Source organism: Dromaius novaehollandiae, chromosome Z, assembly GCF_036370855.1.
Source record: "Dromaius novaehollandiae isolate bDroNov1 chromosome Z, bDroNov1.hap1, whole genome shotgun sequence".
Taxonomy (NCBI): Eukaryota; Metazoa; Chordata; class Aves; order Casuariiformes; family Dromaiidae; genus Dromaius; species Dromaius novaehollandiae.
The window spans coordinates 43441867-43465048 of NC_088132.1; the positions used below are offsets into that span (position 1 = coordinate 43441867).

The 23182-nt window shown below is 39.4% G+C and overlaps 1 long non-coding RNA gene across 5 annotated transcripts in view; it reads right to left on the reverse strand.

Moving 5' to 3' along the window:
• The window catches only part of LOC112995250 (uncharacterized), a 109996-nt gene that overhangs the window by 54011 nt on the left and 32803 nt on the right, over positions 1-23182 (reverse strand). The window contains exons 2-4 of one of the 5 annotated variants that reach the window (XR_010386010.1): positions 5416-5508; positions 4156-4272; positions 2703-2728 (exon numbers count right to left, since the gene is read on the reverse strand). The exons of 2 other annotated variants lie outside the window; for them this stretch is intronic. This is a non-coding gene — a long non-coding RNA (uncharacterized LOC112995250). Of the gene's footprint in view, positions 1-1964; positions 2068-2702; positions 2729-4155; positions 4273-5415; positions 5509-23182 lie in introns of those variants that run through there. 2 more of the 5 variants (XR_010386011.1, XR_003262143.2) reach the window with 2 other exon arrangements.

The following is a 23182-nucleotide window of genomic DNA, read 5'->3' on the forward strand; positions in this document are numbered from 1 at the left end:
TCTATACACACTTATTTGCAGTTTCTGTTGTACTTGCATAAGTTGCCTCTAGCCTTTCGGGATACATTAATCCCCTTTGGTCTAGATTATGTATTTCCAAAGGCACATGCCTTCTTTCAGGTGCATGTCTCAAATAAATACAATTTACATGCCTGTAAATTGCTGATATCATGGCACAACTAACTTGAAAGTCTGACCCATAACAGGGTTCCCTGAGTTATAATCCTGGGCCAGCCAGCTGCCTACATTGCTTGTACTGCCTCTCACAAACTCAGAGATCATGCCAGCAGAACTGCTACAGACATTGGTTTAGCAACAAGGCTCAATCATTTGGATTGCTACTAAGTATTAAAAAAAAAAAAAAGAGAGAGAGAGAGAGAGAGAGAGAGAGAGAGAGATGTATGCCTATTTAAAAATAAAAGGAAAAGAACAGAACCCTAAATGCTGAGATTTCATCTGGCATATCTGTCATCCAGCCTAAATTGTGGCCCTAATGTGTGAGAGGAAAATGGAAAATTGCCACATACGCACAGTCGCATAATAAGCAAATGTTAATTGATGTGCTTTGTTTGTGATAGCTCCTGGGAGATTTGCAATGAGCAAGGCTTTTCTGTATGGGCAATTCCGCAGCATATGCTAGCACATCTAGGAAGAGTCATCATGTCTAAGTACTTTCTACCATCTGCTAGGAAAACTGAAATATTGAAAGATTTCTCTCTCTTTACCCCAATGTATTTATGCATGGAACTGCAACTTCACTCCTCTCTTTTTTGACCCATGAGGCTAAACACTAAATTCTTAACATTTTGTGATGTTCTCTACAGTGAGCCTTTTATAGAGAAACATGCATACATATGTGTCTAGAAACACACTAATACAAATGCATATATAATCTGTAGATAAACTACATTGTAGTAAAGGATACAGAAAGAATGTAATATGAAAAAAACTTTTCTGGCAGAGTAAACTGCTTGATTCTTTGGTTTGCATTCACATTTGCATTGTACTTCATGGACAGCAATTGCTCTTTACTGACATGGATTCAACAGTCCTTTTAGATTTTGTTTTTTAGGCTACCTACATATTCACACACACACATATATACATCCACACATGCATACATATATATAGACACACGCACGTACACACATACATACACACATGAAGACAGATGCTTCAGTTCTCAGCTGTGCCCAATAGGTACCGAGTGAAACCCTGCGCTATGGCCACTGCGGTCTAAAAGGCATTTTGACTCCTAGCATTGATTCAAGGGGTCCCAGGGCTGGTCCTTGCTATCCCTGGCAACAAGGGCTTATCCGTTAGCTGGGGATGATGGAGAAAAATGGCCTTCTAGGCATATCCATTCTTCCAAATATTTGTACTGTAACACAGGATGATTGCTGATGGAGCCACAAAATTACATACCCTCCTTGGCCATGGCCAGAGATTTCCTTCTGGCCTAATTTACAATCTCCTTTGACCATCATAAGATGCTGCATTAATGTGCTTTAAGGAGACTTGTCTAGAGCTCCCATCTCAAAATGGCTGGGGCATGGGACCTTCCAGAAAGAGATGCAGAAGCTCAAATAAAGGAGGAACTCAGGCACGTTTCTAAACCAAAGGGTATTTTTTTAGGATATAGAAAATTTGAAGATAATTTATCTTGTCATATAGAAACCTTCTTTGTGGAAATGCCTGATTCATGCTCAAAGGGGCCAGCACAAGACTTGGCTCCTCCAAGTTTCAGTGCAGGATTTACACGTTGCAATACCGAAGTCTGAAGCACCTATTGTTAGATATCCAGCCCCATGAATGGAATCTAAAATTTGAAGTTAGGTGCCCCAAACCCTACACAGCTGCATAAATAGCACAGCCAAAGAGTAAAACATTGCTGTACACTGAAGAGGAAGCCTTTATTATTTCCTTTGGCTGGGTTTAAACAAATGATATGTTTGCAAACTCACCTCTCTCCAGAGTTTAGAGGCCTGACCCAGGGCTATACGTACTTGAGCCAGAATCCTCCAGATGCTTACATCCATTAAACGCTTGCCAACAAACGTAGTAGTGCCATCCACCTTTTATTAAATAACTTAGTGCCTGGAGTAGCCAGCTGGAATGAGAGCGCACCGTGTTCTTGAACCTTTTTCAGTTAGAGGACAGAAATATCCCATCCCCTACCAACAATCAGGATATCACTAATTCCTGGTTTAGGTGTACAAGTCATTTCTCAGATTATTTAAAGTCCTTTGCAAATGTGTGGGCAAAACAACCAAAAAGGGAGGAAAAAGGGAAAACAATTAATGCACTAACAAATATTCCATCAACTGGAGAGACCAAGTTCCTACGTATTTGGCCTGTGTCCAGAGTTCTCTGGTGAACAACAGGAAGAGCTCTATAAAATATTAAAAATAGAAGTGTCAACATTTATCTGTATTTCTCCAGTTTACTGCATAAGAAAAGGGACACACAAACACACACATACTCAGCCTCCTTTTTCTGAAGAGCAGATGAGAACTTATATGCAAATCCTTAACATAGAAGGAATTTTTACAGCTGACATAAAAAACCCTTGAAAAATAGGATTTATAATAGAAGTGCTGATGCTGCTGTAATGATACAGTGATACTAGCAGAAAGCATTTCTAAAAGAAATTAAAATAGATAGAAACTGAAGAATATTGTAGAAATAAGTTGTACACTTACTAACTTTCTTAACTGAGTTGATGTACCTGCAAAACAATATTAATAAACATGTCATAAAAATAAACAGGTCTGAATAAAGCTAAGAATGATTGACATACAAGTATAGAAAAAGCATGCCTTCTTCCATCTGCTTACCATTATAAGGATTGATAGACAAATAAAATGAATTCTGACTGATTGGTAAAGGGCTGCATAAAGATTTATAATATTCAGTAAATAGTTTGTCATTGGTATTTTAAAGCAAAATTGACAGGACATGACATCCTATTTACTTCCAAGAAAGAGCAATTATGTTATGTACATAAAAAGTGGCTGATTATAACGTTGCATGACATTTTGAAGCTAACGGCTTCAATTATTATATCCGAATTACAGCCAAGAAAAATATGCCTTATGGGCATCTCATTTGATGTTTTAACTTGGAGGAGAAAAGTAATTAAAAAATAGGCAAGGACATTCTCACCAACTTCAGATGAACAAGAAGGGAAACATGACGCTAGAGGGCTTCTGTTTTTATTATGGAAAAGTATGTTTAAATAAATGGGAAAAGAAAAAATCCTCCCCTCCCGCCCTCAGATACAACCAGAGCTTGTAATTTGTCTCCTTTATAAAGCTAACAGGCTCCTGGAATGAGGGATGATTTCAGTCCTTTAGAGATAGGTTATATTGTATGTGTTTATAAAAGTCACTATGGAGTTGTACAATATCCCACTGAGATGAAAGGAGTAAAATTTCAAAACAACCTCTGACACTAAATGCACACATTTTTCACATAACTTATTTCCCCATATAAAGCTAACATTATTGTTCTTGCATGCAGTCATTTTACATGCACTCAAAAGATCTGCTTTACCCACTTCTGCACAAAACTGATTTTTTTTTTTTCCTCCTTCCTTCTTCATAATCCCCTGGTTGGACGAGCCAAACTGCCTACCACATGGCTACCACTCAACATATAGTCCTAAAAGTTTTAAAATATCCTTTTGAGAGACTAGGTGTTTAGAGTACCTCACAAGGAACTTAAAAGATTAATACCACAAGAAAATATATGGAAAGTGAAGATTTAAAATCTTGGGTTAGAAGCATTGTCCCTATTTATGAGACAACATCTGTATCTTTCCATAGGACAAAAATATGGATGTTACCTTATGTTTGGGATTTTGTGTTACTGATAATCACGCATCTTTTTTAACTATATAGAAACAAGCAAAGGCATTGAGTCAGAAGTGAGCTATGGAAAGTAGAATTAAACATTATGTGCTTTACTTATAATTCTCTCTGTAAATGGATTAATGGCCCAGATCATTTTTACTACCACCTTGTTTCAAGCAGCTGATTATGGTATGTCTGATTTCTTTTTTTTTTTCTTTTCTTTTTCTTTTTCTTTTTTTCCTCTTTTTTTCTTTCTTTGTATTCAGTGGGTTGAGGCAAATGGTTCAGCAAATCCCTTTACCAGTTCAAATGCAAAAGCTCCATCAGCTCTTGGGACCTGTGTTACGTAGGGAAAAAAGCTGCATGTCCTCATCCGAAAAGGTACTGTCCCTATCACTTCACGTGCTTCATTCTCCTCCTGTTTGCAAAAGATAGAGATCATCTCATGGTGATGACATTTTTCATAATGTTACACACTACCTGCTCCCTTGAATTCAATGCCTGGAAAGGTTCAGCAAAATATATTCTGGGGAAAATTTATCTGTCTGGATCAGGTCTAATCTTCATGATGAAACACTTATATGCTTTGCATTTAGATGCTCTTGTCTGTGCGTCATCTCAGTCCAGTGCATTATCAAGTTAAGAGTAAGCTTTTAAATAAGGAAACACCTTGCTCAAGATTAAAGGGCTTTCTGAATTTACTTTCAATCAGTTGCTCTAGCAGTCTTGTTCCTAGGAGGGTAACCAGTAACCAAAATAAAATTAGATCATTCAATACTGTACACAGGGTTTAAATAAAGACTTTATGGGTCAATCATGTAGTCCTTCCACATACAAAAGCAACTTCAATGATTTCAGCAATATTAGAAAACACACATTTTATCCCAGAAGAACTAGTAATAACATTGACATTTCAGCCACACATTAAAAAGCACCAAAAGTATTGGCCATTTTACTTGCCCAGAGTGAATACAAGTGAGTTACATTTCCATGTGCTCAACTGAAATCTCTGGTGTTATTCTTACGTTCAAAAAGATTTTAGAATTGACCCTAAAAATGTCAGAAAAATCATTTGCATCCAAAAAAGCTTTCTCCTTATGAATAAAAAGATAGCCCAGAACTGTTTTCCCTGTGCAGTCACATTCCTAGGGAAAATATACGGAGGTTCCACTTTTTGGCCAAGTAGGTTATTATTAGACCTTTATGAATAACACTGTGTTTAAACAACAGTATATGCATAAATGATGAGTACATGCATAACATGTAAAAGTTCAAATGTCAGTTCAACTACCTGCTACAACATGATCATTTTGTTTGTAAAAGAAAAACCATACACAAAAGCCATGACAGCCTTAATGAAGATGCAGTTTTCCATCATGAGGATTAACTGCTGTCCACATTGTACTCACTTTTCTGTGCTGTAATGATTTTCTCAGTTTCAGTATTCATGGTATACTAAAATAGTTCATATTTCTAGTTTCTTAAAGATAAAAGGCACTAGGTAATTAGTAATAATATTTTATAATTAAGACACCTCTTTCATTTTATAGAAGTCTCTTACTTGCAATTAGCATAAACAGAGGCCAAGAGGTGCTCCCATCACTGTTCCTCTGTATCATCTTCTGACGATCAATGCAGAATATCACTTCTTGACCTGAAACAGTAACTATTCAAATGACTTGCAATCAGACTAGCACACCAAAGGTCATTCTATAATATGACCAGAGGATCTTTCTCTTTCCTTATTGTTCCTTCAGTACAACTAATCCTAACAGTCTGTACTTTTTTCAAGGATGGTAAAATATTCTGTGAAGAGACAGCAATATACAAATGTACGACAGCTTCTGGCAATAGCTAAAGATTTTTTTCTTCGTATGCATCAAAAGCACAACATGTCACATTGGAGCTGAAGTATGACTACAGTCTGTTGCACAAATAAGGGAGAATATAATCCAGAAACTCTCTGCAGTAGTTTGGAAAATTGCACAAAGCTGCTTTGAGATCCAAAAATTTACAGGTTCTGACCAGACCTGTGTTCTGGAAGGAATCTGCAGGTCAGACAGCTTGCTAAGCTGTCAAGCAAGCATTTTTGTGAAGATGGATTCTCAGATTCTCTCTCCTTATAGCTGAGGTTAGTATTGTTCAAGGAATAAACATGGATTTAAAATTCAGAAACATTGTGTATATATTCTAATCACAGGTAAGTGAAATTGTGACAGCCAGCTCTAGCTTTCACTGTGCTTCCATTTCTCAGTAGCTTGATTTGACTGCAGCTATCAGCAATCACAGCTGAACTCCTGCCCTATTTTAGCTGGGTCTGATAGCCGCAGCCCTGCAGGAGTGCTTACAGCATCTATGGATCACTTTGGCACGAGGATAATTGAGGTATGCCCCCTGCCTCCAGACCTGCTCTGACTCAATCACCTAGAACTGGGACTAGAGTAATGGGGCAGCCACGCGGGGTTATTCCTTTCACCTTGCCAGCACTGCCAGAGCTGTGCAGAGAACCTGGGAGAAACAGAGAAAGGGAAACAGAAGCTAAGGATGTTGTGATGTGTTTTAAATCAGCTGAGCATCTGGCCCAAAATTCCTGCTGTGTAAGAAGGCTAATTCTGATCCAATTCAATTCTAGTAACTAAAATCAGATTTAAAAATTTTCTGAATTTCAGCTGTTTCAGAACACTGACCATTCAAGAACTCAAGGTAAGGGAATTGCTTGTAAGAAATGAAATGGATATGCTGTACTTCATGCCCTATGTCCTGCCTTCCAGTCAAGTGAGAAGCAGACTACGTACCTGCTTTTGTTTATTGAGTCATGGCAGTCATACAGCTCTGCCAAAAATAGTAACAAAAACCCCAGAGAGTGATATGCAATGCTTGAAAATCCCCTAACTGCAGAGGATTTCAGAGCACACTATACCAAGGTGTCACATACTTCCTTTTTCACTGTCTGCAAAAGTCATCTGAGGATCTAGTATCAGGAAGAGCTGCAAAGATGCTCTGTAGACATCTATTGTCCCTTGCTGTCCTTTCACTCCAAACCGATACCTTCCTTTCTTGTGATGGGGAAGTGAGCCATTGCGGGGTATAGGAAATTGAAATTACTTTTTCATTTCCTCTCTGGGAATACACTAGTCCTGAGGCTGCCTCATCTAGCTTTTGAAATACTATTGCATTAGCAGATCAGGGAATCTGGCTCTCACTAGTTGCATTTTACAGATTGGTATGAACACAAAGGCGATTTTATGGGGTTCAGCTTCATAATGCATCAGAACTCTATCTCAGCTTCAGCCTCATAGCTTGCAGCCTCTGGACAGCTATTCCTCCCTGTTACAGGGCTCCTCAAGTCTAGACCTCTGCTAAAAACTCTGCTTCGGACAAACCTTAAGAAGAACTTGAACTTAAGCAAAGGCGTGTAAGTGCAGAAAAGAATTGTGGACCCAGGACAGCTATTTTCCACAATGCCACTCAGTCGGGGAATGTGGTGATTATGGGATCATCCCTAAATGGTCTTTATACAACCTACCAGCAAAACACCTTTCCTTCAGCAACCTACTACGGGTGGATCTGCCCAGTGATTTTGTGTAACCTAGTCACAGAATGGGTTCTTGCTCAGTCATGGACCTATCCTGACAGTTCACCAGAGCCTGTATTTGGCAGATCTTGGGCACAATACATATTATTTGTTTGAGCAGACTTTTCATTGAATTTTGTAACAAGAAATAGGGTTTGTTTGTTAACAAATAAGGACTCTGCTGTATTCTGTTGATTTCTTATCGATTTTTCTTATTGATACATAGCACAGAGTTGCTTTAGAGACAGGTGATGCTATAACTTTCTAAACAAATAAGTACACTGAACAGCTGCTATGAGATTAAATTTTAGTCAAAAGTGGTTTGTTTAGTTCTCCTTTGGGTTACAGTGCAGGCCTACATTAGGTCTACAAAGAAGAAGAAGAGATCTCTGGAGCCTGGTATTCTCTTATATGGCATCAGCCACCCTATCCAACAGCTAAACAGCAGCTTCCTCTGTTGTTCTCCTCCCCGCAAGTCCTCTGACAGCAGATCCCTCTTCTGTCCTTTGCTTGGGGGATCCTCTTTCCCAGAGTATTTTTCCCTCCATCTTTCCCTCCTCTAGTACCTACAAGAGAAGACATGCCCCAGTCTCTATTTTTATCCTGGAATAATAACCCAGGGGCACCTGGTCTCTAGTTGTCACTAGTCATTGAGTCTCAAGCAAGAGGTGAGATCCAAGCATTGAGCAACACTGGGCCTTACATCCTCATTGCCCTAAGGCATTTTGTTTAGAATATGGCAGCAGAGAAATGGAGTTTTTTTGTTTTGTTTTGTTTTGTTTAAAAAAAAACCCTCCAAGAAGCCCTTGGTCAACTACTATTTTCATTTGCTAAAACTTGAATAAATATCTGAATAAGGTAGGTAGTGCATTTTCCTCTCCCATACATAAAGCTATTTGTGTACTGACTAATGTGCACATGTATCTGGTGGAAGTTCTGACTTCATAACGTGCAGAGATGTGCCGACTTTCTCAGTTGTTTCTTTTCCTAAACGAAGAGTAAAGCTAAGCCCAGAGAGGATAGTAATTTTGACAGAGTGCCTCAGCATGTTAACATCTGAAGAAAAATCAGGAGGAAAAGATAGTTTATTCAAACGATTTTCCATCCTAGCCAGATAACAATCAGCTTGGCCTATTTTTATTCTTTTCTGCAGTATGTTGCTGTTTTTTAATGGTATTCTGCAAGAATGAGTAAAAAACCAGCAATAACAAAACCACCTTTGGCTTGATTGACTTGGATGATCCAAGGAAGTGAAAGTTGCCACTTGTTCCTCTTCAGCTATGGGAGTATATACCTCTAGAGTGTGGCTATAGCACCACATCCAGCAGCTCTCTCAGCTATACCCCATCACTTTCCAGTGTCTCTCATTCTTCCCCATTCCATAAGAGAATGGAAGTTATAGTTTCTTTCCAACTTTACAGCTTAGTTCCAAGCCTCACCTAGGTCAGCATAAAATCTAGAAATGTAGTTGAAAAGCTTATTCTCTACAACTATGAATGTGAAGAACTGAACAAGCAAGGGGAGAGGAGGAGTTACTGGGATCCACTTCTTCAGCTGACACGTCTTTCTACATGACATGTCTTTATCGAGCTTGCCTCCATTTCTTGACATCCAAGTGACTAATAGGCAATTTGTTTAATTGGATGACTGTGCTCAGAATATTTTTCTTTGACAGAGATAATATGCACATAGTTCTGCCTGGCAGAAACTACAACAGGGTCTAGAAAAGCAGTGGTATTTTACTCCTAAGTGGGAAAGAATGATTTCCAATAAATTATCTTTTTCTTCTCTGACTTTTTCTAAAATGTTTCTCAGATGCTGACATATGAAGTAGTCTGTCAAAACTGTTAGTCACCAAGGGTTTGGTTTTGCACTGTTGTTCAAAAGGGGAAAAGAAAAAAAGAAAGAAAGGGAAAAAAAGAACAAATAGCTAAGCCTGTAAGTGTCTGCCTGAATGTCATGGGCATGATCCTGCTCTTTTTGAAGTCATTGGCAATATTTCCATTTTCTTATAGGTAGGTGATCTGGTCCTGTAATACAGTAGCATTTCCATCAAGCTCTACTCACTTCATTTCAATGGCTTCAGCTTTCCCCCCTCAGTTTTTGCCTAATTATTTGGATTTTTTTTTAAATTAAGCTGAGCTACATAAAACAACAGAATATTTGCCTCTAAACTGTGATCTCACTTAAATACTCTCAGTGCCCATGTTCAGCAGAAGTGCCCTGTGTTTTGCAGTTCCTGTCCTTTACACCACTCTGCTCTTGCCTTTTTTCCCTTTTTGAAGTTCTCTTATGATATCAGTTCATTCAGGCCATCCTCCCTCTTACCCACAATTCCTCCTTAAAAGAACAGAGCTGCATCAAGTGGAAGCTACGTATCTTTAATTAACGGCCACATTCATTTATCTTACGAGTAGCTTCCTCTTTCCTCTCCAGCTGCACTACTGCAATTTTAAGATTAGTAATTGTTAAACATCCATCATATGCAAAGTGAACTGTCCCTACATCCCTAACTGTGAACACGAACATAGTGACCAAAGTCTGTCATTTTCTCTCTCTTTTATTCTGTTTGCATACAGAAGTTCAAACAACGGAGCAAAGCCATTTTACCAAGATAAGCAAACAGAGAAATAAGAGAGACTTTTCTCCCTCACAGTTTCAGCAGCCTGTGTAGCAATACACTTTCTGTAGTCTCTTTTTTTCAGGAACGATTTGTTTGTCAGGGCCTGAGATCACCCTCCTGGTGGTGGTTTGGCTGCCGGCGCTGAGGACTACAGCAGGGCCAGCGCAGCTGGGGCTCCCCCCCGCCCACTGGTGACCGGGCAGCGAGGCTCCCGGCAGCCCTGCGGGGAGGCCGCAGCCAGGGCTGCCCATCCCGCAGGAGCTGCTCCCCGCCGGGCCACTTGGGCTCGGCCCCCGCCTGAGCTCCAACCTCAGCTGCGTTGCAGCCCTGCCCGTGCCCAGCCGTGGGCCCTGTTGATCTGGACCCAGATACGCATCTGCGGGCTGACGTCCTGGCCTGACCCGGCCCTGCCTCGTCACCGTGCCCCTGCCCAGCCCTCGCAGGGCTGTGTCTGACCCCGGTTACCCTCACTGGGCCTGACCCCAACCTGACGTACAGGTGACCGCCCGGCCACGGCCCCTCTCTGCGGAGGTGCCCACTGCCCGGGCCTGGGGCTGACCCTGCTGCCCTGCTCCCTCGCGGGGCAGCGGGATGGGTGCAGGCAGCGAGGCCCTGCTCTGCCGCCGCCGGGAGCCCCCGCCGATACCAGCGCCCAGCACACAGGGAGCAGCCAGCCCTGACACCATCCAAACAGACATTTGTGTGCTTGCTTTCACTTCAATTTCAAGTAAAATACCCATTCATCCATTTAGATAAATTAGCCATCACGCTTTTTTACATTAAGGACACAAAAACAAACTCAGAAAAGACATATTACACAGCAAAATATGTCATCAGAACCGAATTGTTTCCCAGTGTTTCTTCTTTTCTTTTGTCTCTCTCTCTGTCTTTTCATTGTCTTTTGCTATCAAAAATCATCTTTCTTCCAGAGAAATCACACTGGGAACAACTAGAGAAGTAGTGCTCTTTTAATGTTGCCAGAGAAAGAAGAAAACTGTAATACGTCATTTTCATTTTTCAGATGCCATTAAGCGTTTTTTAGATGTATGATTCTACTTATGTGAATAACGCTTATGCACTCAGTGCCCAACTGAGACCACTAACCTATCTGCTGCTCAGCTGGCAATGAGGAGCCAAGAGACTTTACTCCATTGCCTCAGTGAGCAAAAGTTGGAGACCATTCAGTCAAAGAAGCATAAAAGGCAAATGCCCTTTCAAGAGCTGTAGTCGCGTGAGCTATCCTATGTCCTCACTATCACCTCACTACAGTAAGGTGAAGGAAACCATTTCTGCGATAGTCCCATTGTTTTATTCACTGTAGAGAATTTCTTCTTTTTAGCTCTTAATCTGGTCGAGATAGGAGAAGCTTTACAGTATTGTAGATAATGGATTTACAAGGCAGAACTAAGGAAGGTAGTACCTCAACACTGTCACCAAAAAGAGAAAATTCCCATTCAGCTTTCTGATTTTAAGTATGCAGCTGCAACCTTGCCTCAGCACACATCCTGCCAGCCTCCCTGGCTGGGCAGCTGGAACACAACCCTAAAAAGTACCTCCTTCCCCCTCCTCTTTTACTTCATAATTAAGAAACTAGTTTATGATATTGTTCCTCACAATGATTCATACTGTACAACCATAGGCAGAAGTCCTAAATCCTCTGAAGCTATTCAGCTTTAGCACAGATTGCAAAGCCTGGTCCTTCCAAATTTGCCAGGTCTCAAAGGCACATTTGTTTTGCTATATTGCAGGAATTGGTAGTTGGGAAGTCTTACTAGAGTAAAGGTAGTAGAGAAAGAGCTAAAGCACTACTGTGGCTACTTTTACTTCAGACTCTAAAAAGTTATGATCTGGCCTTGATCTGGCACTATAATGAATTATTCTAATCAGCAGACCATTCATTTTACATACTGTAAAGTAGTAATATTTTAACACAGCCAGTTATTTTAATTAGAGGGGGAGATCTACCTTACAGCACTTAACATAAAAAGAGATAACGCTGTGAGTGTAGAGAGCAGTTAGAAAGCAGCAGTGGAAGGTGGCGTACAGACACAGAAAGGATAAATAATGCAAACTATGTCAAGTTACATTCAAGTTTTGTCCTCACTTTTGTAACTATAATAAGCTAGCCCAGTGCGTGCAGGGGTTCTTTTACTGTGCCTACAATATAGATCATTTTATAGATCCTGCAATATTAGGTTATAGTTTTCTGTTAGTGATTGAAACTTGCAGTATAGAATAAAGGGTCATGCTAAACTTTCAGGTTAAACTGGGATTGGTTTTGATTCACTGCTTGAGAATATATACATGTAATTATTACTTTGTTGCTTTGTACCACCATTATGTCAATAAGAGCATAGTAACAGATATTTCTTTTTGTTTGTAGCCAGGCACACATCTGCTACGTTCTTTAATGTTTCCTCTTCCACCTACATTTATCTTTTGTATGGCAAAAAGACACTATTGAGCATACAATAGAAAAAAGCCTAACTTTTTCAGCAAACATTCAGTGGTTAGTCAAAAACATTACCAAAGACATATTATGCTATGTCACTTTTCTTTTTTCTTTTTTTTTTAATGGTAACTTTGGGACAGAAGTCAATGTGAGTGAAGTGACAAAGGATGTAGCACTCCTGAGTCAGAAAGGATCATTTTTCCTAAGAAGCTATTACTGAGTCATAGTGATTCCAGGAATCAACATACCATCTTCTAGATAACGTATTTTCAAGGCCTCTCGCTCACTGGAGTCATTAAGATCCTATAGCACGTTTCACAGGAGACTGATTTGGATCCCCAATGTCATGAGTTAATTCTAGCATGCAGTGAGAGAGCTCAATAATATTTTAAGTTGTATACATCTGGGAGGGAGGGACGGAGGAGGGAAAGGAGATAACAGCTTTTTTTTCCCCTGCAGTTCATTTTCACCACTTTTTTTCCCCTCTCTGTGGAAAAAAATCTGTTAGCTAGAAGGTAACAGAGAATAGGTCTTATTCCCTGTTAGATCCATAGACAGTAACCACATTGTATGTTATAGCTCTTTGAATTTCCACATGTGGCTGTCTTTGTACAATAGCTCCAAGAGCTCCAATTTTTATTTCAGGCTCAGATACTGGGTTGGTTACAAATCACTAGCTTTATGTTCCTTGTCTTCTAGCTAGTCCTAGCACTGGGAGACAACGAAGAGGTGAAGTCCTTCTCAGACCTGAGAAAGAGACCTGTCTTAGCCTGAGACACCAGACCTTCCCCTCCGTTTTATCACGAGATAGGGACAGGTTGGCCTGTGCCTCCTCCACCCCCGCCCTGAAGAGGATCTCTTATCTCCCTCCCCAGTTCAGCTTTTTAGACAGAGTAAAAGATAAGAATTTAGACCAACAAAAAGTGAAGAACAGATAACATAGAATAGAGGTCTAATGGATAGAGGATACATTATTTTATTTTGCTTTTGTACTCAAATCTCACTGTAGGTTGAGGCAGTCTACCACTACCTTCCATCTGGAAAAATCACTACCTCTCATCTTGCAGAAAGCGGTGGGAGAATGATAGACAGAAAGAACATGCTTGTGTACTTATCCCTCATAAACATGACGACTGTCTAGACCTTCCTTTTATGGATCTCAAAAGTAAATTTACTACTAAATGCATGCCTAGATGTTTGGAGGGGCTTTCCATATAAGAATAGACATAAAGGAATGTGAGAAGAAACTGCCCAAACTTGAAGACTGCACTCACAAGGAACATGAGAGAGAAATAGTTTGGAAATATCTTCCTGGTAGTGAGGTCAGCTTAAATCAGCTGCTAGGAGTTTTTCTTAATGCTTAAGCTGTCAATCTTGACAGGAACAATTATGGATAAATTCTCAGAGGTTCTCAGTGGCTAGATACTTTTTGAGCTACAGGGCAAGTAACAGTTTGTGACACCAACCATAAGGGAGTCCCAAATGCTAAATTAAGAAGATGATATTAATTAAAGATAGGAACTGGCTTATAAGAGAGATTCTAGATCGCTTTAAGCTCTGTAACATCCAAGCGAATGAGAACCCTGCCTTCTTTATCTTCCAATTGAATGTCTCTTAAAAAAAATAAAAATAAAAAAATCAGAAACTGTCATCCCCATTGTGCTATCCATCCTGCCTTCCCGTGGGCAGCAGAGCTGCCTCAAATCCTTTCCACACCCACAAGCTCTTAGTACTACTGCATCTATTTTCCTTCTCACGGAAAGGTAAAAGCCACATGCCTTAGCAGCATTAGCTACCACATGGATTCCCATTCACAAACCTGACGGTGCTTGGGGGATGGCAGGCTGCGCACAGCAGCAGCTCCCCGATTCTGACCCCATCTATCTTAATGATTCCCTTACCTAGACCTGCCAAGACCCAGCTGCACAGTAGTTGTTGTGGGCTCCTCAAAAGCAGTGAGCTGAGCTATCCCCTCCTCCAACTAGCCTTGCTTCTTAAAGGACATCACCAGGCATTCCTGTTATTTTTTCCCCTTCCCTTAATGACATGGAAAGTTTCACATTTAATTCAAAATATAGTGCGTTCCTTATCACATCAGGCTTTCCCACAGTGACCTTCAGTGCCAGTTTCCTCTCAGTGACATATATATAACTTCCCTTCCAGAAGAGCTTATTTAGGGGCATGCAGCATGGGGTGCAGGCAGAAGATGCCTGGAATGGGGATGAAAGGACAGACCCTAACTGCTAAAATTCTGTATTCCAACTTGTATGCAATTATGCTGTGCCCAGGGAGCTGCCCTCCAAGGTGGCAAATCATGTTCCTCTTCCTCCCCACCACCAGGCTCATAAAACTGTCTCCGAACAGCAATATGTTCATTTTTGGAAAGGCCTGAACTATAGGTAAGTTGTTCTGCAAGGACTGTGAAGGCCAATGCTAGGTCTTCTCTCTACCCAGCCTTTTTCTCCACATGGCACATGCTTGAACATTGTGCCACAGTTATTTATCTTAAAGGCTGACAGTTTGCTCAGCTTTGCTGAGCCCCCCTGTAAAATCAGCAGCAACAGTGAAGTCCCTGGTGAACAGTCACACACTTCTATCTTACTCAAACAAAAATTTCTACTGGAAGGAGAGATTTGTTGATGTTTAAGGTTATATTATTTACACACACAGAGTCTAGGCCTCTTCTCTTCTGCACATTGTTTTAAAGAAAAAAATCAATATTGTACAAACACTTCCCAGATTTTATAGGTTTGTTGGGGAAGCAGTGCCTACAGCCTCTTGGTTACTGTGAAACAGTCATTTTGTTTTATAGAGTAAATCTCACTATTCATACATCATCTATCATTCACATGCAAGTAAAATTGGCTGAGGGGGGACAAATCTGTGGGACTAGAACATGCTACTCTCAAAAACCATTACTACAACAGTTGGCAAATCAACATTTTCTATGGGACTAAATTCTGCCCCACTTGTCAGACAGTAAAAATCTATTGACAGCAACAAGAGACTAATATGTGTATCTAAGGCTTTGTTCCTGCTCTTCTGAATATCCCCCACTTGATTTTTAAAACTTCAGGCATCTGTGAATATCTGCCAACAGGCAAATGTAAGCACATCAAATTTGAACAGAGAATTCCATCTGGTTCTTAAGACCTTTTAATATTTATACCAGAGAGTGTGAAGGAACAGAAAAAGGAGAGGACAGAGAGAATATTCACTTTGTGGTAGATAACCAGAAAAGGTAAACTAATCTGGAGCACCTAAGACAATACTGGGATATTTCTGTGTATTGTTAGCCATGTAAGCCTGCATATGAACCGTCATCTAGGGATTATTTCCTTTAAGGTGAATTACGTATATTTTCAGAAGGTTTCAATCCCTCTTAACCTTACCTAAAGAGGAGGGTATTACCATCAACAGCACAATCAGCTTCTCCTTGCCCTGCAAAACCCGAGGTTGCGCCACAAGATGGCAACCTAAAGCAATCTTCTATAAAAATGACGTTATGCATGATGCCCCTTCTTAGAAATGCCTTCAAAATACTCCTCTTAAACACCCATGCTGTGAATCTGTATCAAGCATGTTTTTGAAATAATCAGGCCAACGTCTGCAAATCATGATCAGTATTTTGACTCATGTCAAGCAGTCAAGACCGTAGCTATTTCCAAAATCCCCATATATTCCCTGGATTATTTCTGAGAACTAAACACATGAAAAATTATCTGCATACAGATAAATATTTAAATAAAACAGAATTAAAAAATGGTAGTAAGACATCTTTGTTTTAGGTAGCAACAATGTTCATAATTAGAATATCCAGGGAGAAATGTCTAAACATGAACATAAGGCTTGAATTCCCCAGGGAACATTCACAGCTTCCTAGCAATTAACTTTGTAGCTATTGTTTTCTGATTCAGAACTAATGCAAATCCCCTAATAATGCAACAAATCTGACATTTTACCCATGTGTAATATTTCAGCAATTTACACGTATTTTAATTACCATAAAAGATTATGAACAACTATATCCACTGGGAGCTCAAATAAATGGACAGTAGTGAAATGGAGTTAAGGTATCAAACACTATTTCAGTAGTTACATTTATTTTTATGTCAATTGGAAATTATGATTGCTATGTGATTACAGTGGTTCAAATGTGTAGCTCTTAGGAAGGGAGCAGCCAGTTAAACTTCTAATAGAGAAAGAATTCAGATTGTTCTTAAAATAGTGCATCTGAGAGCAGCTACACTTGTTATTTAGTTTAGACCTTCAAATACATCTATAATTGAAGTAGCAAAGTGCCAAGAACCATACTTGGCACTGGACATTCAGTTACTAAAAACAGATGAATATAACCCAGGCATATCCATGAATATTAACTGAAATCATATTAGATTTAGTATGTTGTTGTTGTACACTTTGTGTCCCTTCAACCATACATTAACAAATCATCAGGCTGTAGAATTATACAGAGAAACTGTGAATTGTACTCAAACATTAAAAAACAAATCACAGAAGACCAATATTGATCCTGTAACAACTACGAATATTCTCATTAGAAATTAGAGCTATGTTCACTCAGTGAGTGAAGAGAATCAAAAATCTTGCCATTTTTACAGCAAGTTTTACATACAAAAAATGAAAATGTGGAATTTCAGATGCTGAATGCTGCCAAAAGACTGCTCCTGTATAGCATGCATGCACCAAGCATTCTGACAAATTGACCAAAATAACTCAGAACATATATATATATATATATATATATATATATAAAAATATATATATATATATAAAAAAAATATATATACACTCAACCTTCTGAATAGGCAGAAGAGGAAACAAAATAGAAAGCAAAACCTATCTTATTCAAATAAGCTATTCGCTACTAACAATTTACTCAGCAAAACCAATTCATCTTATAATAGTTCTACATAAACATTTGGTAAGTGAGAAAAAGCATATAGAGTCTTGTAAACGAGAAAAAGCATAGAGAGTCAAGCCAATGGCAAAGCAGAGATCAGAACCCAGACATTTCTGGGCCTCTGTCTATGAGAGTACCATTACACATTTTATCAGCCTGAATGCTTCTGCCATTAATATTCATTGATCAGGAACTGTTACATATTTTCACGAGATAGGCAATTACTTCAAGCAGTAGAGATTTTAGAGCCAAATTACTGTTGCAAAGTGAACCTAACTTGTGACTTACTATAAACAGAAGGATAAGTTTTAAAGAACTTTATTTCATTTGGGGTTGGTTGTTTTTCTCCAGTTTTCCCTTAGGGTATTACAGCTGTGAAAAACAGAGGAACTCATAAGGCTTACTCAGAATTTAGTTTTCTCCTATCAAACTAATTTAGAACTTTTGTACCTGTTCAGTTAGCTCCCTTTTCTACCTATCTTATTCAAAGTGATATAGTCTGATGCAATGTTAAAACTAGTATATGGGAATATGTGAAGATGATGTTTTAGGGGAGTTGTGCAAATAAGCATTTCCTTAAAAGTCAATAACATAATGCAATTCCTGGACTCCTGAAAATTCACCATGCTTTAAAGGGACACACAAGCTGCATTAGCTGGGAAAAAGACTGCAAATAAGATAAGCTGTCAATGCCTTCTACATGGCAGAATATCTGATTGTTCTCATAGGGCGAAATTCCTGTCAGTGTAGTCGGCGTGCTTACGGCCCCGAGGCAGAGGCCAAGAAGTCAGGCGTGATTTGAGCTGAACTACATCTATAAGGCCTGGGGCAGGCCCCCTGCACTGGTATGAGTTTCAGTATTGAAGTACAAATGAGGGGGGAAAGGCAAGCCAGCCGAGGCTGCCAGCAGCATGCCCCAAGGAGGCATGTCTGAGTAAGGAAAAGGAATGACCACATCTCTCTCCTTTCTATACACCAGCTAGAGCAAGTGTGAAGTATATCACCATACCACGTGAAAGAACTTGATAACGAACATACCCTCCCTATGCACTTGTCACACACAAGCAGAGTGCCTCTAGCTGCCCCTGCCAAAATCATGTCTCTCTTTCCCCTACTAATGCAGATTAGAGCTCTGGAAGAAAGAAAACCTATGAATACATTTAGAATTTTGCAAGCTGCTTTTCTACGCTCAGTTGGAGGTGACTGCAAGACCACCTCATGGAAAGGAGCTGAGGATATGTATTAAAGTCCCTTCTGTAAAGTCTGATGTCCAAAATTCAAACAGCTATCCTATAAAATAATAAGGCATTAGTAATTGCAGGATAACAGATTGCAAAAGCATTTTAAAGAACTGCCTAAAAAGAAACTGTATAAGAGTAACCAAGTATAAAACAAATTAGAGTTGCACAGATATAGAATTTGTGGAGAAAGCTAAATGGTTAAAGAAATTCTAATACTGTCTGTTGTCTATAGGAGACCATTAAAATGACTTTTATTTCTTTTTCTTATAATCTTTTTCTTCATTCATTATAAAAACATAATGACTCTGGAGATACAGAACAGCATCTGTCACAGCATGTATCTTATCTCTCTCTACATGTGTATGTGTGTATGCAGTGACAAGTATCAGACTAAATACTTAAATATGCAATGATAAAATATGTGCAGTTATTCACATAAGCACCATGGCCTGCCTATTTCAAAAGCAAGTTTGGCTGGTTCAAATGTGGGATTGTGAAGTGTTAATGTGCTACACAATTTGAAAAGTAGCCTACTTCCTGGGTGTCAAGCTGGAAACTCAAAAAATAACACATTCAAATTCCCTAGCCACTGCTGGAAATACAAGCCCTTCCAATTCAATACGAGTACTGCCCGAGCACTTTGCCATAATATCAGTGCTTTAGCAAATGTCTTCTACACAAAAATTCTACGTAATTTAGAGAAGAAAAAATAGCATGAGGCAAGGATAGAAATGTGTAACAAAAAACCTTTGGAGTCATAGTGTCCCAGAAAGACTCACAGACTGCCTGCACTACCAAATGGCATCCTACCTCTTACTCCTTTTGGGAAGAAAAAGCTTCTGTGCCTCCCACTACAAAGGTACAACATACATTCGAGACTTCTAGACAAGCATGCTGACTGAGACAAGACAGGCCATGAGCCTGTCTCCTGTCTTGCTTTACAGATGATGATTTACCCTGGAATGTGAACATTTGTTTTCCACAGACCTTGGGGAACTGAATATCAAGAGCGAGAGCTGTGCTGTCTCCCTCCCCAAGCTTCATGCAAATATAGACGATCAGCCACAGAATAGCCTTTTCTTTTTTTAATATCACCATTTTCATATGGGATTTAAAAAAAAAAATCCATGAGAGACTGTGGCACTAAGCATCACTGCCGCACTGCAGCAAAGGAATTGTACTACAGCAGAGGTAAAATATAACACTGAAGCTGCAGCAGGATGGGCAGCCACCTCCCAGATAACCACCTAGGCAGGTTTATACAACACAGGCTTCAGCTTCTCTCTTCTTGATACCTAGGGTTAGGAGAAAACTAACTGTGTGCATCCATTGGCTTTTGCAGTCCACATTTATTCGAGGTGGAAACACCCCCTTCCCCTCCCCAAAACCCTCTAATATTGGAGCCATGTAGCAGCTCCCTTAGACATTCTACCACCTCACAGAAATGCTGAGCTCACACACTGTAAATTGCACTTTTCCCCCAGGCTGAGAATGCGCATGACCTCTTTATTCTCACATCACTTCCTGTAAAATGTGCAGATATGTATATTTTTGCCTGCTCTTGAAATAATGCGTTCTTACCATGCTGAAAATGGAATGCAAAATTTGACATTTTCTTTCGCTACCAAGACTTTTAAAAATGTACCAGTTAAGGAATTTGCGTTTTTTCTTGAAGAGTGTGAGAGAGGGGAGCTTGCATTCATGTAGACTTTTCTAAAATATGGATTGTGAATTTCACTTGACTAATCTGAGACAAGATATATGGCTGTGTAAACTCACGTATGGTACTTGGACTGAAGTCAATGTTTGTGATGCTGACCTTCATTGCCTATTCTGTTAAATTGTTGTGCTTTTCCTCTGTAAGCTAACATGTTTCCATATATATCTGCAAAGTAAATTTATCATCCTCCTTCAAAACATGCCTTTAAATTTCTCCTTTATTGTGATGCCTGCAAGAAACTTGACAACAGTTGTTAGGCTGCTGGTGATCTGAGACCACCAGCTGTCAGGTTGACTGGTATTGTCAAATTGTTCCTCGTTCCACCAGCCTGCCTTTTTCCATCTGCTGCGTCTCACTTCCTATAGCAAACTCTCAAGAGTAGGGACAGCTTTTGCTTTGTGTTTTGTACAGCATCGAGCACAATGAAGTGCTGGTTTTGAGGAGCATACCTAAATGCTACTACTGAAATAGAGAAGAAGGGAAAAAAATAATCCATAGATGAAGTCAGAGAAATCATCACAGGGCGGGGAGAAAAGAAATCCATCAGATGTTAACATAAATGTTAACAGTTACATTCTTTGCAAAAATAAGTGCCGATCTGATTTGTGTGAAACACTTAGTTCATTTACATAAAGAGAAATCTCTTCATCCATAGGTGATGACCTATGGATGTATGAGGCCAGTCTGACCCCTGGCAATAGCTTCCTTATCCATGAGCAGAGAAGGACCATCAAGCCAAGTGACCATTATCCTGCCAAGAGGAACATCCTAATGGGCAAAGAGCTGCAGAACAACTTCTCCTTCACTGTCTCCAGCATAACAAGTGGAGGCTGAAGATGACACCCCTGTGCAGAAGTCACATTTCTCTTTGCAAAGCAGAAGCTCGCTTAAAGTGATGCTGAGGGATCCACCAGGAACAGATCTTTCTTCTCTCAAGAGAAAATGGAAAAGTGACTGGGCTAATACTGTCTCTGAAAATTGCTCTGCAGCTACACTCAGTGAGAATATTTTACCTCCTCCATCCCTTCTCAAGTGCAGACTGTCAGCAGCTGAGCTCAGACAAATGAAATCCTGGCACTAATGAAGCCAAGTCCTAGTGATTTCAAAGGGTGCAGGGGCAGCAGCCGGCAGGGGAACGGTGTGGCCCTGGGGAACTCCTCCCAGAGACCTTTCTGAGGAGCACAGAACGCCCTAGCGCCGCACCACAAATGCTAAATCCGTTATGATAGTAAAGCGTTGCTTATTAAGCCAACAAAACAAAGTGGTGATTATCGTTTACTTCTCACATTTTTGTTCATTAATCTGAATATTACTTGAAATGCAGTCAATGACAATTCATCATGGCTTTGGTTAACAGTTAACCATTATCAACCTCCAAAGTTTTAATTTTTTAATTCTATCTATTCTGAAACCTGCTCATTCTTGGAAGTATGATATTGGCTTTGTAATTTATTTCAATGTTATTAATATTGTAAGGAGTCTTTCTGGGTTACTGAGCCTTTTGATGACAACTCACGTTTGTTTCTTGAAGCATAATGCTGCTTTTTATTGATAGACATACGAGGTTGGTTTGTTTGTTGTTAGACAACTGATGTAAAGTAATTACATTCTGGTTGGCTAATGAAGTGAGACTGGATGTTTTGCCTATGAATCATTATGGCAGAAGTAGGAGAATTTTGTTTAGTAGCAAAGCAACTTGCGTTTGTCTGTGCTTTGATTTCCAGATGTGAAAAATAATGAATGTAAGGTACCTTGTAGCTCTTTGATACAAGGCAGTGCTAATAAAAAGGTTAATACAGACAATGCTAATAAAAAGGTTAGTGGGTTCTGACTCTCTGATTCCTAAGCTGCAGGCAGCCAAGGTCATTTTGTTCTACCATATTTTACAAGGAAGCTTCCCATCTGACACTGTCACAACATGATGTTTTGGGGCTCTGAAATATTCAGGGATTTATGTTGAAGCTCATTGAGATAAGTAAGCTTATTAATACCTAACTGATTTTCTTGATAACTTATTACTATGTATTTTCAAAAAAAGGCAGCTACATGTTCCGAAACTTGAATTTTCAATAAAACATTAAACAATCTGACTAAAACCAAAATAAAGATTGATTTTTTTTTTAACCAGAAAGATATATAGCTTAATTTGTGAACGAATGAAATGAAATAAACTTCTACATGGTTGTAACTACAACAAAACATTACTAGATTAGATTTCAGGAAAAAACATTCTTTGATTTTCACAGATTTGGGGACTAATGATTTAACTTTGTCAGTTTTTGAAGATGGTATGCTTATATTAGTTTATATATATATAAACTGTTGATTTCACTATGAGTAAGTTCAGTATTTTTATGGGAGTGAGTTTTGCTATTGCTACTTTTAGACCACTGTAGGTGTTTTTACAGTAGGGAACTATCGGAGTTTATAAAAAGACACATTTAAATTGGTGCAATAACTTTAGGTAGCCTGGCCTCTGATATTTCATTACAACATTTACAAAGTATTAGATTAAAGCAAACATGCTAGTCAAACCATTATTTCTATGCTTACTATATGAATGGAAATCCACATACACAGTCTTAGCTAATTCTTCCTAGAAATCTGAAAATAATTAGAACACGACAGGACTCCCTTTTGGGAGCAGTTTTCCAACTCTCCCCATTGCCACCTCTCGCCCCAGTAGTCAATCAGCAGAGGACAATGCCAAACAGCTCTGTTCAAAGGAAAGGTAAAGTATGTGACAGAGAAGAACTATCAAGTAAGCGTCAATATACTTTCCAGTGCTCAGCTAAAG